The sequence below is a fragment of the Mytilus edulis genome, chromosome 10 (genome assembly GCF_963676685.1).
Source record: "Mytilus edulis chromosome 10, xbMytEdul2.2, whole genome shotgun sequence".
NCBI lineage: Eukaryota > Metazoa > Mollusca > Bivalvia > Mytilida > Mytilidae > Mytilus > Mytilus edulis.
The window spans coordinates 12,457,215-12,474,214 of NC_092353.1; the positions used below are offsets into that span (position 1 = coordinate 12,457,215).

Below are 17,000 nucleotides of genomic sequence, written 5' to 3' on the forward strand. Positions count from 1 at the left end.
ATGTCAGACGGACTCCCCAGAGATTTCCATTTCCAATGTGCATCCTTGCTTTGTTTACAGAGTTGTTGCAGCACAGAATTCCATGAACGTTTCCTTTTTCCAACAGAAATTGTTGGTGCACATTCAAATGCAGTTGTAGTCAAGATATTAAAAAGTTCTTCACAGCTCATTTCGATAAATGAGAAAATACTATTATCAATAAACATATAACTTAGTCTCTGTTGAAGTAATTGTTCATATTTTTCATTGTCAAGTTTTTTCCAGTTCACTTTCTTCAGTGTTGAAATCGATTTTCCAGACTTAGTAGTTCTTGTTGAAAAGAAACATGACAAGGTTGCCTGAACTGACCTATGAGATGAGGTGTTAAGCGGTTCATCTATCATGACTTTTATATCTGAAATTTTATCTATTTGAGTTGAGGATATGAGAATGTAATCAATCTGGGAAGATTGTTTCCCGCCATGGTGGTAATATGTATGCGCTTCTGGGTAGTCCTTTGGCACGGACAGATGTTTCTCATTCAAAAATTACTTTAAAGCTTTATCTTGGCGATAACCCTTTGACCTAATCACACTGGCATTCATGTCACCTAATATTATAGTTGTTGAGTTACTATACTTTGTCATAATTTCACCTAGTTCGTCCAAAGTACTTTCAAATAAATCCATGGAATAATTTTGACACGGCATATAAACACAGTACAAATTAAAATCTAAAATATCATCACTAAGTGTCACTGCACTAATTCTATGACTCCCCTCATTCAGAACAGTAATTTTCTCGGTTATTTGATTTGACCATAACATTGCTGTACCTGCCATACCTCTCGGTTTTGCATAATTAGAAATCGGATCTGTATCATCAATACACTTTATAAGACAACTCCAATTATTTTCAGAACAGAATTTTTCCAATTTTGATTTTTCACAATTATACAGAAAATGTTCCTGAATGGCAATTACAGAATTTGTTTTCATTAAAGTTAATAAATATGCCTTATTGGATGTAAAGCACTCAATGTTCAATGTTGTAAGACTCAATTGTTTATGGATGTTCCTGGAGTTCTCGGCGGATGATTTGATGTTTGGCCTTTCTCTAAAAAATGATGTGTGGGTGAAGTTTCACATTCCGTATCTACTGCACTCACTAACGGGTTGTTTTGAAAGTTATTTATGGACACAAATTCAGCTCTCTCGGGCACGTTCTGAGAGATTTTTAAGTTCGTTTCTTGCTTCTTTCTGTGGGCTTTTGCCTCTACATGAGTTCCCTGTTGTCGTAAATTGTTGTTGTTATACGTAGAGTTGAATTGTGAATGATTCCTTGTTGTAGGGCCAAAATTTTGGTTAGTGTGCATTTGGAGGACTTCCGCTGGTCCAGGTTGAGCTTTAGGAACATGTAAAAAATATGGTCGTATAACAGAGGTGCCTAGAGTAGGTGCAAACTGCTGAGGATGAATTACTGGCACAGTAGTTGGAGGTTTCCCTATGTTAAAATGCTGACTCATATGTGGTTGAGCTTGATGAACATGTTGTTGAGCTACATTTTGTAAATTAAAGTTATTTGATGATAAAAGTTTATTGTTTATCTTTTCAATTTCATGCTTCATTGTAACCTTCTCTACCTCCAGAGAACAAATTCTTGACATAAATTCATAGAGGGGGGCAAGGGGGGTCCCAATAACAGCAAAACAGCAAATTGATTTGGCTTATAACAGATAACAAGGAATTAAAATGGACAAAAACAGATAACAGTAAATGAAATATTAAAATAAGTCAGAACCTTGACAAATCTATGCAGTATTTCTTATTATGGGTATAATCCTTTGTAAGGAATTCCATTTTCTATGAACATGTTTTTAAAATTATGTATCTATAATGAGTTTACTACTCAATATATTTTTATACGCTCGTTTACAGGACGTATTATGGAATATGTTGTTACAGGACGTATTATGGAATATGTTGTCAACATGTCAAATATTAACTCCAACACTATTTAACCAATTCGCATAAAACTTTTGGAAATTGTATATATCTATTGACGTGAGCTCCCCTTCGTATTTCATAAATTTCAGATTTTAAGTTTCTGAGTAATGGGGTTTTATTCAATAAAAATGGTGGGTTTTTTTTTCAGTTTTTTGATAATATCTCAAAAATCCTTTCACAAATTTGCAAGGAATTTTGGTGAATTGTTACTATCTATTGACATGAGCTCCCTTTCAATTTTTATAAATTTTAGATTTTACTAAGGGCGGGGGGCTTCCAGTTTTCGGACATTAACACAAAAACGTTTTCAGCAGTTCTCATGAAACTTTGCTGAATTGTTTATAGCTATTGTTGTAAGCTCCCTTTCTATTTTCATTAATTTTAGATTTTATGTTATTGAGTTAAGGGGTTTTGTTCATTAAAAAAGGTGGTATTTTCCAGTTTTTGGTCAATAACTCAAAAAATGTTTCAGCAGTTCGCATGAAACTTTGGTGTATTGTTTATATATACTGACTGAAGCTCCCTTTCAATTTTTATAAATATCTGATATGACATAGAGAAGATATCGAATATTTCAAAAAGGGCGACGGGCGTATCATGTGCTCATGTCGTAGCTGTTTATTTGTTATAGAATACTTTTGTTCAGCATTTGTTTTTATACAGTTATAGAAACTCACACATGTAGTGTGTAATAAAATTGATAATGGAAATGAGGAATATGTCAAAGAGACAAAAACGATATCTGGTAAAAATCTCAGGGCTGTTATGGTATTCAATTCACATAGTTCTTGTGTTTGTTGCTACTAAAAAATGACCTAAAAGAGTTTGAATATATATATTCGCATTCTGACTTTTTCTAAATGCCCATTTAATGAGGTGTGTGAATTTTTCTTAATAAGACTATGAGGCAAAGTTGTCAGTATATAGGATAGAAAAATCAAAAGCACCAATTATAAGCATGCAATTTATCAAGTACCTCGAACCAATTTTGATACTCCAAAAGTAATTTATTCCATTATTTTCAAATGCTCAATTTGAACAATTTTTATCAGGCTATTGATTGGACCAAGTGTACTAGTAAGTAGAATACATAGTTTAGTAGGGGAGCAATGGCTCAGTGAAGACGAAATAAATCTTTGTTTGTAATAAGCTATGTACTGTTTCGGGACCCAGTTCATGGTTGGAACTTTCATTGTACAATGTGTTTGGTTCTGCTTTGAAAAGAATCACAGAGCTGAGTCAATGTACCATATTATAGAAAAGGTTAACTGTTCAAGTGGTTGTAAGGACATAGTCCTTAATTGAGATTCTTTTCAGATATTCCTGGCCATATGTTTTCCTTTTTGTCATATTAATAATTGTTCTGATTTAATATGTTGGTACGGGAAACAAGGAACATTATCCTCATACAAAAAAATAAGATAATTCTAAATACATGTTCCAAAAAAAAATGGAATTTATTACAAAGGATAATCATAAGATATACTGGACCTCACTTCTGTAATGGGTATATGTTAATGAAATCCTTCTCCGAATACGGAAACAACATATTAATAGTGGTAGACCCCAATGTCCAATGAGCTTCAATTTCTACCGAATATTGGCTGTCAAAAAAATTCTAACATTCCAATTTTCAATAACAGTTAACAGCAAATACATTATCACAATAACAGATAACAAAAAAACTAAAAGCCCAATAACAGCTAACAATGAATAAGACAATAACAGCTAACAGCAAATATATTTTCAAAATAACAGATAACAAAGAATTAAATTGCCCCATAACAGCATAACAGTTAAACCCCTTGCCCCCCCTCTTCATACTGCCTTTCTGACTGAGTGGCTTGCATTCGCAGAAATTCCATTTGAGTATCAAGTAGCTTTTGAGTTTGAATGTCTGAGTTTTGAAAATTATTATGATGACTTGCTGAGTATTGAGACGACTTACAGGTATGATCTTGATTTAACAACGGACTAGTGTTCAGAGATGTTTCATTTGATTGGTTTTCTTGGTTTTTGTTTTGTTCTATTAGAAAACGGGATTTGAGTAATCTATTTGAATGATCTAAATCAGTCACAGTTTTTCCAGTGCTAATATTTTCGAACGGGAGAGAGCTAATTGTTTTGCAACTGCTTTTTGGTCGTATTCTCGTTCTTTCAATTCCTTTTCCCATTTTTCTAACTCCTTTTCCTTCTTTTTTAACTGTTGTTCGAGAATAGTGAGTTCTGAGTTATCAATGATTGGCAATGGTGATGCAGTATGTAACAGTTGATTGACATTACAATGACTTGGTCTTGCATTTTTTGGCTCAGATATAGTAACATCAGTACCATGACTTTCATAAATAAGTGTATTATCGTTATCCTTTGCTAGTTCAGAGATTGTTGGAGAAAGCAGGATTTGATTGTCGTTAGAAAATATGTCAGAGTTTGTATCTTGGAGTAGATCTGTCTATAGGCGACGTGTTTATAGATAGAGAACACATTTCTACACAACTGACATCTGGAGTTTCAGATACCGATTGAGAGTCGAGCGGGGGTCCTCGGAATATGATCACATTGGAGATCTTCAGTTAGTTCGTTATAGGTTATATCAGAGATTGACAGTTTATTTAATTTTGGTGAAGAAATTCCCAAATTTTCATCAGGCTGTGTATCATGACCAATATTATGGTTTACTGGTGTTTCTAATTGAGATAGACCTGCTAAACATGCACTTCTGATACTTTCATTTATTTTCTTAAGTAGTGGATTTTGATCCAGAGTCTCTAACACTTTAGGTAAGTCAACCTTCACAAACTCTAAAAACTGAGAGCCATTGACAAGAATACGAGATGTTGTATTATAGAGATTGATTTTATACAGTTGCCTTTTTTGGCCGACTAGTTTTACAGAGATATTTTCTTCTACTGTCAGACCTTCTTCGTCAATAGTTTTAGTAATAGAGTGAACTTTTGTGCAGGACGGATCATTAAAATGTCTATAGAGTTCTATTTTGAAAACCTCAAATAATCCGGCATCACATTCAATAACTAAATTGCCCTTTTTAACAATCGCAACTACTGAGAATTCCCTATCTGAAGCTTCAATTTTCTTTTTCGGTGCTTTCTTTTTGTTCAGTGAGTAACTTTTTGTATGAATATTTTCACTTTTATTTTCTACACACATTTGAGTCCTGGAGGGTGTAAAGACTTGTGCTGGTCTTCGAGTCCTCCTTGATCGAATTGACAGGTGTGACATGATGACGTTTAAAAAGTTAAAAATTCGTAGGTTGTTGATAAAAGTTAATAAAACTATCTTGGCATTGATAAAAAATGCATAAAAGGCTAACTGGACGGTGGACGAAGTTCTAAAAACGTTAAAAGTATGACTTCTGCATAAAAGTTAAAAGTTCGTCAGACAGGCTGGCACTGTCGGTAAAAATTGTTCTAAGTGAATATAAAAGTAATCCCAAAGTTCATTTATTTATTTCACTTGACGATAAGATCACAATAACTATGCTTGTCTAAGTTTAAAGATTGTACCAAACTCATATTTGTTTTTGAACTCATAAGGTGGCCGCCATTTTGGCTTTCAAAAATATACAGGTGCGTGAAATAAGAACCTTTATGTACACAATAAAAGATAAAATTCCTGGCTGTGAAATGTTTGCGTGGGTGATAAATGTATATATACAAGTGACTTTACTAAAAAGTGCTGGAAAACAGACTATTAAAATACTTTAAAATTCTAAAAATCTGTGAGCTGTGAAAAAACGTGCTGCTTTACAACAGGAACCGGAAACCATATTCCGTGTGACGTCCTCTTTCATTGCACAAGTACACACTTTTATTGAGGGACCAGCTAAGGACCACCTCCGGGTGCAGGATTTTCTCGCTTTTGAAACCACATTGGTGGCTTTCTGATGATACCTGCTCTTTGGTAGGGTTGTTGTCTCTTTGTACATATTCCCCATTTCCATGCATTCTCAATTTAACTATGAATATTTTGTAATTGTGCATTCATAATTTATATGGCCAAAATAGTTAATTGATCTTATTTAACTAGACATTACTTTTATCACCGTATCTACATCCTGGATAACGGAGGAATCTACCTGAACAAAACAGAACCTGGATAATGAATGGGTAATCCGTGTATATAATATGTACATAACTATAATATACACCATATATACAAGCCTGAACGTGTGTACTGTGCAAGACTTTAAAATTTGAGTACAATGTAGAACTAACTCTTATAACGCAAAAATATATCATTGCTTATTAACAAAGATATCAACATTAGATAGAAAATAACCATCTGTAGCATCCTCTAAATGCATAGTATTTTAGCTTGCACTTCTTGGCTCCCATATGAATGAAGACCTTTTAATTCATTAACTCTATCCAGTGAATTCAACAGCCAAAATAGTTAATTGATCTTATTTAACTAGACATTACTTTTATCACCGTATCTACATCCTGGATAACGGAGGAATCTACCTGAACAAAACAGAACCTGGATAATGAATGGGTAATCCGTGTATATAATATGTACATTTCTGTAAATAAATTTTGTGCATGTGCAACGTTCTGGTGGAGGATTTCATTACAATTTGGAATAACTTGTGGATATTATAACATTTTTAAAAACTAATCCGTTAAGGAAACACAGCTAGCTGTGTGTGCTCCAACACTGGAGGGATTTACATAAAGAAGAAGAAGAAGAAGAAGATGGCTCCAATTCTTGACATGTGCTAGTATTATCTGAGGGTGGTAAAGGGGGGGGGGGGTACTTGCACGGAAAAAACGTGAAATAAGACATAAGTTCACGTTGAACGTGAAATAATTTCTGTAATGAACGTTGCACGAAAAATAAATACTTTTATGTGAACCTTTTGTGACTGAATCACTGTCTTTTTGTATATATTAACTCTTTGTTTTACTTGATATTCCCGATTTAGTATACACATTTATGATTTAATTGGTTTACGGCTCGATCCCTGCCAAGTGTTTGAATTTTATTTGAAAATATCGAGCACGCAAAATAAGACTGAAAATCACGATGCACGTTAAATTAAATAAGCAGAACACGTTGAACGAGGCACCCGTCTTGCACGACTGAACGTCAAATAAAAAAGTAAAAACACGCTGAACGTGAAATAAAAAACGGCGATCACGTTGCACGAAAATAACCCTTTACCACCCTCTTATCTAATAAATATGCATGTACACTGTGTTGCTTTTGTTATCATCAATTATGTAACTGAGTTATCATGATTCCCTTTATAGGATCTCTACTTTGGGAAATGAACATTTTCTAATCTATTTTATGTATGCTCAAATAAGCCACCCAAGCTGCATTATGAGCACCATTTTGAGATATAATGTGTAAAGGCTGCCATATAGCATCACATGATTATAGCGAAAACTTACCTGGTTGAAAATTTAGACAAGGGAAGTAACTTAACTCTAAATTTACTTTCTTTCTTCACAGACAGCAGCATCACAGGCATCACACAAATGAACAATTGCAAAGTACATGTATTGAATGCATAATAACCAGTCATTTTTACTTCAATCACAGGGGCTTGTTACAATTGCCGGGTTTACTATCCACACGAACCCCTAAAAAACACACTTACAATTGACGGGTTTACTATCCATAAAAACCCCTAAAAAAACACTTACAATTGCCGGTTTTACTATCCATACGAACCCCTAAAAAAAACACCTGTTTCCCATCACTTGGCGTCCGGCGTCCGTCGTGGTCCGTCGTCGTCCGTCGTCAAAATCTTCTCCTCTGAAACTACTGGGCCAAATTAAACCAAACTTGGCCACAATCATCATTGGGGTATCTAGTTTTAAAAATTTGTGGCGTGACCCGGCCAACCAACCAAGATGGCCGCCATGGCTAAAAATAGAACATAGGGGTAAAATGCAGTTTTTGGCTTATAACTCAAAAACCAAAGCATTTAGAGCAAATCTGATAATGGGTAAAATTGTTTATCAGGTCAAGATCTATCTGCCCTCAAATTTTCAGATGAATCCGACAACACGTTATTGGGTTGCTGCCCCTGAACTGGTAATTTATGGGAATTTTTGCTGTTTTTGGCTATTATCTTGAATATTATTATAGATAGAGATAAACTGTAAACAGCAATAATGTTCAGCAAAGTAAGATTTACAAATAAGTCAACATGACCAAAATGGTCAGTTGACCCCTTTAGGAGTTAATGCCCTTTATAGTCAATTTTTAACCATTTTTTTCGTAAATCTTAGTAATCTTTTACAAACATCTTCTTCTCTGAAACTACTGGGCCAAATTAAACTAAACTTTGCCACAATCATCATTGGGGTAATTTGTTTAAAAAATGTGTGGCATGACTTAATTGGCCAATCAACCAAAATGGCTGCCACGGCTAATAATAGAACAAAGGGTTAAAATGCAGATTTTGGCTTATAACTCAAAAACCGAAGCATTAAGAGAAAATCTGACAGGGTTTAATTGTTTATTTTCCACTGTAATTACTGGGCCAAGTTCATTATAGACAGAGATAATTGTAGCAACAAGAATGTTCAGTAAAGTAAGATCTACAAACACATCACTATCACCAAAACACAATTATGTCATGAATTTATCCGTGTCCATTATTTAATATGCACAAGACCAAGGTGAGCGACACAGGCTCTTTAGAGCCTCTAGTTTAGGGGTTCGTATGGATAGCAGACACGGCAATTGTAACAAGCCCCTGTGCTTCAATGAGTACAAATGACTAAGACACGGAACATTCATTTTAGAAGGTACGACCCCCCCCCCCCCCCCACATCGATTAGGGATCGACGAATTAACTTTAAAAAAAAAAGGGGGAAATTGACAACTTACAAAGATCAAAGACAAAGATTTAAATGTCACAGAGGACACATGTTGTAGACATTCTCAAAAGGAAGTGCAAAGGGGGGGGGGGAGGGGATGACCACTGACTGCTTAAAAGGTGGCCTACTCCAGTCATGCATTAGACCGTTGGTTTTCCCGTTTGAATGGTTTTACACTAGTAATTTTGGGGCCCTTTATAGCTTGTTGTTCGGTGTGAGCCAAAGCTCCGTGTTGAAGGCCGTACTTTAACCTATAATGGTTTACTTTTTAAATTGTTATTTGTATGGAGAGTTGTCTCATTGGCACTCACACCACATCTTCCTATATCTATTTATTGATTATATAAAAACATAAATTCAACCAAAATTTTCCAACAAAAAAGAGGGGGCCAAAAAAAATCCACCTCTAGTTATTCAATGGTCTGTTCTACCAAACCTTATGTTTTCAATAATATGCCAACTTTTTGTTCATCTGACACAGTGGCGGATCCAGGGGGGGGTTCCGGGGGTTGGAACCCCCCTTTTTTTTGGACAATCAATGCATTTGAATGGGGACATATAGTTGGAACCCCCCCCCCCCCCCCCCCCTTTTGTCCTGGGTTGGGAACACCCCCTTTTTAAAATGGCTGGATCCGCCCCTGTGACATTTGGCTATTCAAAATTTACTTATTAGATTAGTTTAATTATTTAATTACAGATAAAAAATACTTCAATAACAGAAAATGGCAAACAATGAATGTACAAAGTTATCCTATAAAGGGTGGATAGTTTCATCCTGATGTTATAGGCTCTAGCATACTGATTGATCACTGTACTTTTGACAATAATTTCAACCTTATTGAATCTGTATTCATGTGAACTTCAGTTAGACCCCTTAGCTAGAAATAAATAACACATGAATTGTGCGTGTTAAGTTATTTAAAAGGAAAAGGGAAAAGGATATCAACATTGAAAGTGAAACAAAGGTAAATCATTTGATTGACTGATTTGATTCACAAAAAATCACTCTTATACATGTAAAAACAATGATTATCATATGTATTTAATATTTGTAATTAAACAGACCTAGAAAAACATAATTGCACAAGGTTGCTAAATCTATTTATATCTACAGTATGTTTATGTTTGTATCCTTTATATGACAATCAGAGGTCTTCAGAGGTCAAGTCGATAGTTAATAAGATGGCTTCTAGACTATAATACACACGAGATGAAGCTAAATTCATAAAATATGCTCTATAAATTGTTTATTTGATACTTTTTATAGTTTAGATAAATGTTTTGCATTGTTATAAATCAAGTATGAGAATTTTATTCAAACAGTGAACATGAATTTGGCAGCTAGTGCTCCTTTAAATCATTGTCACAGGTTGAGTGCTTACAAACATTGTTATACCTGTTATATAACTACATCTTTAATTGCTTACTAACCACTTCATTTGAACTCTAGTGGTCTATAGAATTGTGGTATAGAATTGTCTAAAACCTTTTTGAAGCCATAATTATATAACATAATCATGACTATTAGCCCAGGATCTGGAAATATAGTAAATGGCTTTTAAAAGAGTCTAGAAAGATCAGTCATCAACTTAAATTTAATAACTTGTATAGATACTGTAATGTAATGTCTTTGTTTGCATGAATCAAAATTATGTCCCTTATATATCTGACTTGTAGCTTATAAGCTTAAGGAATTGATAAATTTAAGTTATGAAATATTAAATGGGTCAGAATTTACTGTCATGGAATTTGTGTTACATCTGACAATTTCTTAAAATGTATAACCATTCAGATTCAGAATGAATAAAACATAAAAAGGAAGAAAACTTGCATGATGATGATATAAATTACCCCAATAGATTTCCACTTTTTCTGATATGCAAGTGTTGCTTATGATAAATTTCAATGTGAATTTTGGTGGACATTTTGCTGAATTTATCGTGTCCATAAAAATCATGTTGTTAAAAATACGTCTCAGTTGAATGTATCTTTCAAATACTCTTTGCTATGTGAATATCAATATCAATAAGAGATGTTAGATTACTATTAAATGGTGCTTAATAAGGTATTTATGTCATATTAAAACGAGAAAACAGGTTATATTTGCAGTAATTGAAGATGTAACATTTTGTGTCATAAATGTTACATCCAAAAAATGTTACCTAAAACAGATTTGAGATGTCCCCTGTCAAATTACATGCAGAGTTAACTGGAAATAATCTGTTCCAACATTTGGGTAAAACGTTGTGCAAGGATGATTTTTCACAATTGTTGGACGTTCATGAAAATAGTGTCAATTTGTTACATCTTTTATTCAATAGTAAAACATTAAATAAAAGAGAACCAATTAAAATAATATCAATGTTCAATTGATGTTTTTATGCCCAACCTACGATAGTAGAGGGGCATTATGTTTTCTGGTCTGTGCCTCCGTTCGTCTGTGCGTCCGTCCGTCTGTGCGTCTGTCCGTTCGCTTCAGGTTAAAGTTTTTGGTCAAGGTAGTTTTTGAAGAAGTTGAAGTCTAATCAACTTGAAACTTAGTACACATGTTCCCTATGATATGATCTTTCTAATTTTAATTCCAAATTAAAGTTTTGACCCCAATTTCACGGTCCACTGAACATAGAAAATCTTCGCTTCAGGTTAAAGTTTTTAGTCAAGGTAGTTTTTGAAGAAGTTGAAGTCTAATCAACTTGAACTTAGTACACATGTTCCCTATGCTATGATCTTTCTAATTTTTGGAAAATGACGCAGTCATTGTTCCATTACTGGCGACCTGAACTTCATTACATTTCTCTGCCTACCGCGCTTGGTTTTGTATTTACTATTTTCTATACAAACTGGAATCTGCTTGTGTTATCATTAATCATGCATGAGAGGTCATTGTGTAGTAATCAGCCAGGAACCAGTTTACAAACTAACTGGTTTCTGCTTGTATTCCACTACACTCGGACAAAGTGTTGTAGTTTGACGGGAACCAGTTTAGAATTTGTAAACTACAAAACGTAATCGGTTATTGTTCATTCCGTTTTGGTGTTTCATACCGACTTTTATGGTTTGAATAAGCTTAAGACCCTTCAAACATTAATGTGATAGGTACATTAAAGACTATTTTACAAAAGGATGGAACTGTTTTGCTTTCAAAGTCGTACTATAGTGATATCTGTTATGTACGGATTTCCACTCTCACCGGTTAATTTCTTTTTTTACACGTGCTTTTGAAACTTCCTGTTTAAACATCGCAAGTTTTAAAATTGTTTTTTGAGTGAATTTAACTTATTTTAACAATCATGAAGCGTTCCAGAATCATTTTCAAGCAGTTTCTTCTTCTCTTTGATGATGGAAAATAGGTTTTTCTCAAGAAAATACCGCAAACGATCGCAGAGGAATTGAAACGTACAAGTCAAGTCGGCACCTGGTTAAATTGGCATCTAGTCAAATCGGCACCTATTTTACGTCAATTCGGCATCCAATAATATTTGTTATAATTTTTTCTATTCAATTAATTAATAACTGTTACCAAGTACATAGTGAATATGTTGTTGTGTATTTAGGTAAACAACGAAACCAAAGTGAAATTATGTTGTTGTGTATAACGGTAAACAACGAAGCCCTTACCCAAGCTGTTGTTTTAACAATTAGACAACTATTAAAAAAAAATGGAAAACTATGAGTCCCTTTCAATAAATCAAACTTTCATGCCAAATAATAAGCAAATTTAAGGTGTTTTTTTTCAGTAAAGTTTAAAAAGCATTAAACAAACAATCCTGTAAAATGCTCAACTGGTTTAAATAATGCATAAAATTATCCAATATCTCATGTATTAGTCCAAATAATTATGACGTCTGGCAAGGCTATTTTATTTTTTTTCTGTGACGTCTTCCTACGAAGTTCGTAGGAAGGCGTCCCAGAAAAAAATTAACATAGCCTTGCGGTCATAAAAAGGTGTCCCAGAATAAAATTAAAAAAGCCTTGCCAGACGTAATAATTAATTTGACTACTCATATATATATCATTAAAAATACACCAAAAATGTCATTTAGTTGAGAAAAATAAATATATACAAAATGTACAATGAACACCCAAAAATGTGAAAGTTAGTATTTAACTCTTTTTGCTTAAATACGGAAAAAAATTCTGGCAACCCCTTACTTATTTTTACTCTTTTTGCTTAAAATACTGTTAAAATATATATTTAACATGGGTGACGAATTGACTATATCAGGTGTCGATTTAACCAGGTGCTGATTTGTCCAGGTGCCAATTTAACCAGGTGACGGTTTGACTAGAATTCTTTGACAAATGTTTGAAATTACCTGAGTTTCATTAGACCTTTGATAACAGTAACAAAAAGATTATTTACTTAATATTTTGTGGTATCAGGTCTGTTCGCGCCCAATACAATTCTCACCTTGCAGGCTCGCACGTTCGCACCCAAGGTCCGTTCGCACTCTACTCATTCGCGCTCAATTTTAATTCAAATTCAAGTTGAATAATTGGAAAATCATGATTGTTGTTTTAAATTGCTTTGGTGTAAATACTGAATGTATTTATAGCTTGGTATGAGTAAAACATTGAAGATTTTAAAGGAAAAAAACAAAAGATAATTGTTTTTAACAGCTTGGTCCCTTTGATCTGAAACAACGAAACAATAAAATATAGGAACCAAAATATAGCAAACCACTATTATAACCAAAACATGATAAAATCTATTCAACACACAGAAAAAAACATAGTCAGAATCTCACTTCATTTTGAAAGAAGTCAATGAAACAAAGTTATAGCAATACACTAACCAAAACATGATTAAGAGTTTAATTCAACACAAAATAAAACGTTGACAAAATACCACTTTAATTAGAAAGGATTATTATTATTTTTAACAATACGCTATCCAAAACATGATTAAGATTTATTCAACACAAATAAAAATGCTGTCTCACTTTATTTTGAGACAATGACAACAATTATACTTATAAGAAAACACTTGCCTACAGAGTTATTAAACACAAAACCAATTAAGATTGGGTGCGAACATTTAGGGTGTGAAAGTGAAAGAGGGCGAACATGAGTGGGCGCGAACGGACCCGGATTCAGACTATGTACCAGTGAGAAATATACAAGCCTTTCTACGGTATTTATTTGTACAATTCAGGTAGTCTTGACCTATTCATTTGTCTTAAAAAAACAGCCAGTTGTCACCTTCACTTCACACACACACATATATACGAATATCAATTATATGCTTACGAGACATGTTGCATTGTTAAACTAATTACGGTATGTGAAAATCAAGACTTGCATAAAAACTATCCCAATATTAGAGACAGTGGCGTCATTTTTCTTCAGAGCTTTCAGCTCTTTGATAATTCCAAATTAAAGTTTTGACCCCAATTTCAGGGTCCACTGAACATAGAAAATGATAGTGCGAGTGGGGCATCCGTGTACTTGGGACACATTCTTGTTAAAAATTTAAGAAATAACGTCATAGCTAATGTAGGACCATATTTGGACCATTTCAAAAACAATGAGGATTTTTACTTTTTGTGGTATATTTTTATATTAGTTAAGTTTAGAATTATAACACAGGTGTTATAAAATGCAGGATAGTCAGGGCTAGCTTGCTGCCAAGTTTCATGAAGATATCTCAAACCACTTCAGAGAAATGTTTTAAAAACATGCCATTTTTGTCAGGAGTGTGACGCTTTTAGCGTGACATTTAAAAAATTAGAAATTTTCAAAGTAGTATTGAAAAAAGTGGATCGTTTTTATGCTAAACTGAAATATTTCTGGTAGTTGCTACATTATTAGTCTTAAATATTTTTGTAATTTTGTCCAATAAAATTTTAAAATAAGTAAACACTGACCTTTATTGTGAAGGTATGTACAAAAAATAAAGTCTTTCAAAAAATGACACTTTTAAAATTAAAGCTTCCTTGTAACCATCTGAATCTGGAATCTGACACAGTCACAGATCTGTTCTCATTTGAATTTTTGAGCCGTTTTTGTTCGATTCTAAGTCCTTATTCAACCCAACTTCTTTTTTATCTTTCTTCCTTTTTTTCTACTGTTTTTCTGCCACTGCCTTTGTTTTTCTTTATATTGTTTATCAAATTTGGAATTCAAAGTTTTTCTTTCTTTAAGCCTTTTTTTGTTAGCTTGGTTTTGTAGTTTTTTTATTTTGTTTAAGATTGTCCAACTTCCTCTGATCATTTTTCAATTTTATATTCAGCCAGTATTAGCGGGTTCTCTCTTTCCAAGTCTCTTTCTTTGAATCATTTCTTCTAGAAAATTTTGCCTGGCTTATGTCAGCAAGTCTAGTGGATGTTTTAAGGAATGGAAGTTTTACCAAAAGTTTTTTTCATTTTACTAGCTGTCTTTCAACTATCTGTCCTAAAAATAAAGCTAATTTTCATATTTTTCTTAAATTGTTACATTCATGTCAGGAGTGTGACGAATTACATCTGAATGGTTAATCCTTGAAACATCTTTAAATATACAAATCAAAATAATTGTTCTATTTTGTACAAAATTCATTTCCTCACTTTCCGATATGATATTATAGTTGTACACACTTATTTCCTTTGATAAATTTGCATTACTGTGCACAAAAAATAGAAAAATGACTAATTAAAACTTATTGTGCCAAAACAATCATGATAAAAAAAAAAATTAACACATTTAAGAGGTAAATGATAGGAATATAACTTGGTTTTAACATTTCTAACATGTCTAACACAAAGAAACTTGTGGAACTTGTCCTAGTGAAATTATGAATTGACAGAAAATGCCTTAAAAAAAGCGTCACACTCCTGACATATATAATGCACTCCCACATCTATGATATAAACATATCACAGTTGTAATAATTTTTTTTCTTCTCTTTGAAATAGCCACTTCTGAAAAATAAAGAAGAAGAAAATATTTAAGTCCTATGTATTCTTTGGTAGATGTTTAAAGACAGTTGTCACACTCCTGACATTTTTGGGTGCCTCTCTTTGTATTTTTTTTAAATGGCCCTAAAAAGTAAGTCCTGTTCTATGGCAAAAGCTATCAGTAATTGAAATCAATGATAAAGCAATGTGTTAAGTGAATTTTTGTGAAAGTTTAAAGCATTTTTCAATCTTTGTAACATATGTCAGGAGTGTGACAAAATACTGAAAATAGAAGGCTTTTTCTACATACAATTACATAAAAACGGTACAATGAAATGACATTTTGTTTTTTGCAAATGATCACAAAAACTCAGGGCTTTCAAAGTTTACTATTTTAACTGAAATATATTAAGATTCTTTTTATTGGCGAAAACGTCAATCACTAGTTATTATTATTTTTTTCAAATTAAGCTATTCAATTTGATTGTTATTATATGATTTAGCAGAAAAGATGGAAATTTTGGTTTTAAAACTTTTCTTTTTCTATTGACTTTCATTTGGAAAAGGTTTGAGCAATATTTTTTTAACTGTTTTATTACCAAACTTGTTTATAAGTAGTATGGTTTCTGTTCAAATTTTTTGAGATGTATGTTATTAAAATTTAAGATTATTCAATGTGTCTGTTTCATTCTGCCTGAAACTTTGGAATTTATAAAATTTAAAGTATCGGTAATAGGGTAAGACAAAAAGAAATACAAAATATTGAGTTTGAAATTGGACCCCCCATGTCACACTTTTGCCTCATTTTTTTTAAATGGCCCATTTGTCACAAGTGGTCTTTTCAACTTTCAATGGAAGAAAACAAGGTTTCAAAATTGAGGGAAGTGCAAACCAGAGATTGGTTACATCATGTACATGAAATATTTCAGTTATATTTACCACATAAATAATTATACATATAATGAAGGATTACTGTGATTAATATTGTTATTTCTATATTTGATATCATCAAGATAGTTATTCCAACAAATTTGGTTCTACTAAATTCAATGTAAACAGACTTATGATAGATAAAGAATGGCACAACCATTTCGCTGCAATAAGTCCGGTTTCATATTGTTACACCCTTGACTTGTTTGTCTAAATTTAGGCTAATGAAATATTCATGAATAAAAGTAACCTGATTTACACAAGGAGATTAGTTTCACATTGCACCACAATATTAATACACAGAAAGGTCCATGAAGGGATAAGCTAATATAGATACTGCAGTAGATGATGTA

At 33.0% G+C, this 17,000-nt stretch overlaps 1 protein-coding gene across 1 annotated transcript in view; it reads left to right on the top strand.

The window, feature by feature from the left end:
- LOC139493468 (protein mono-ADP-ribosyltransferase PARP14-like) overlaps window positions 1-17,000 on the top strand; it is a 59,956-nt gene that overhangs the window by 10,256 nt on the left and 32,700 nt on the right. The window lies entirely within an intron of this gene.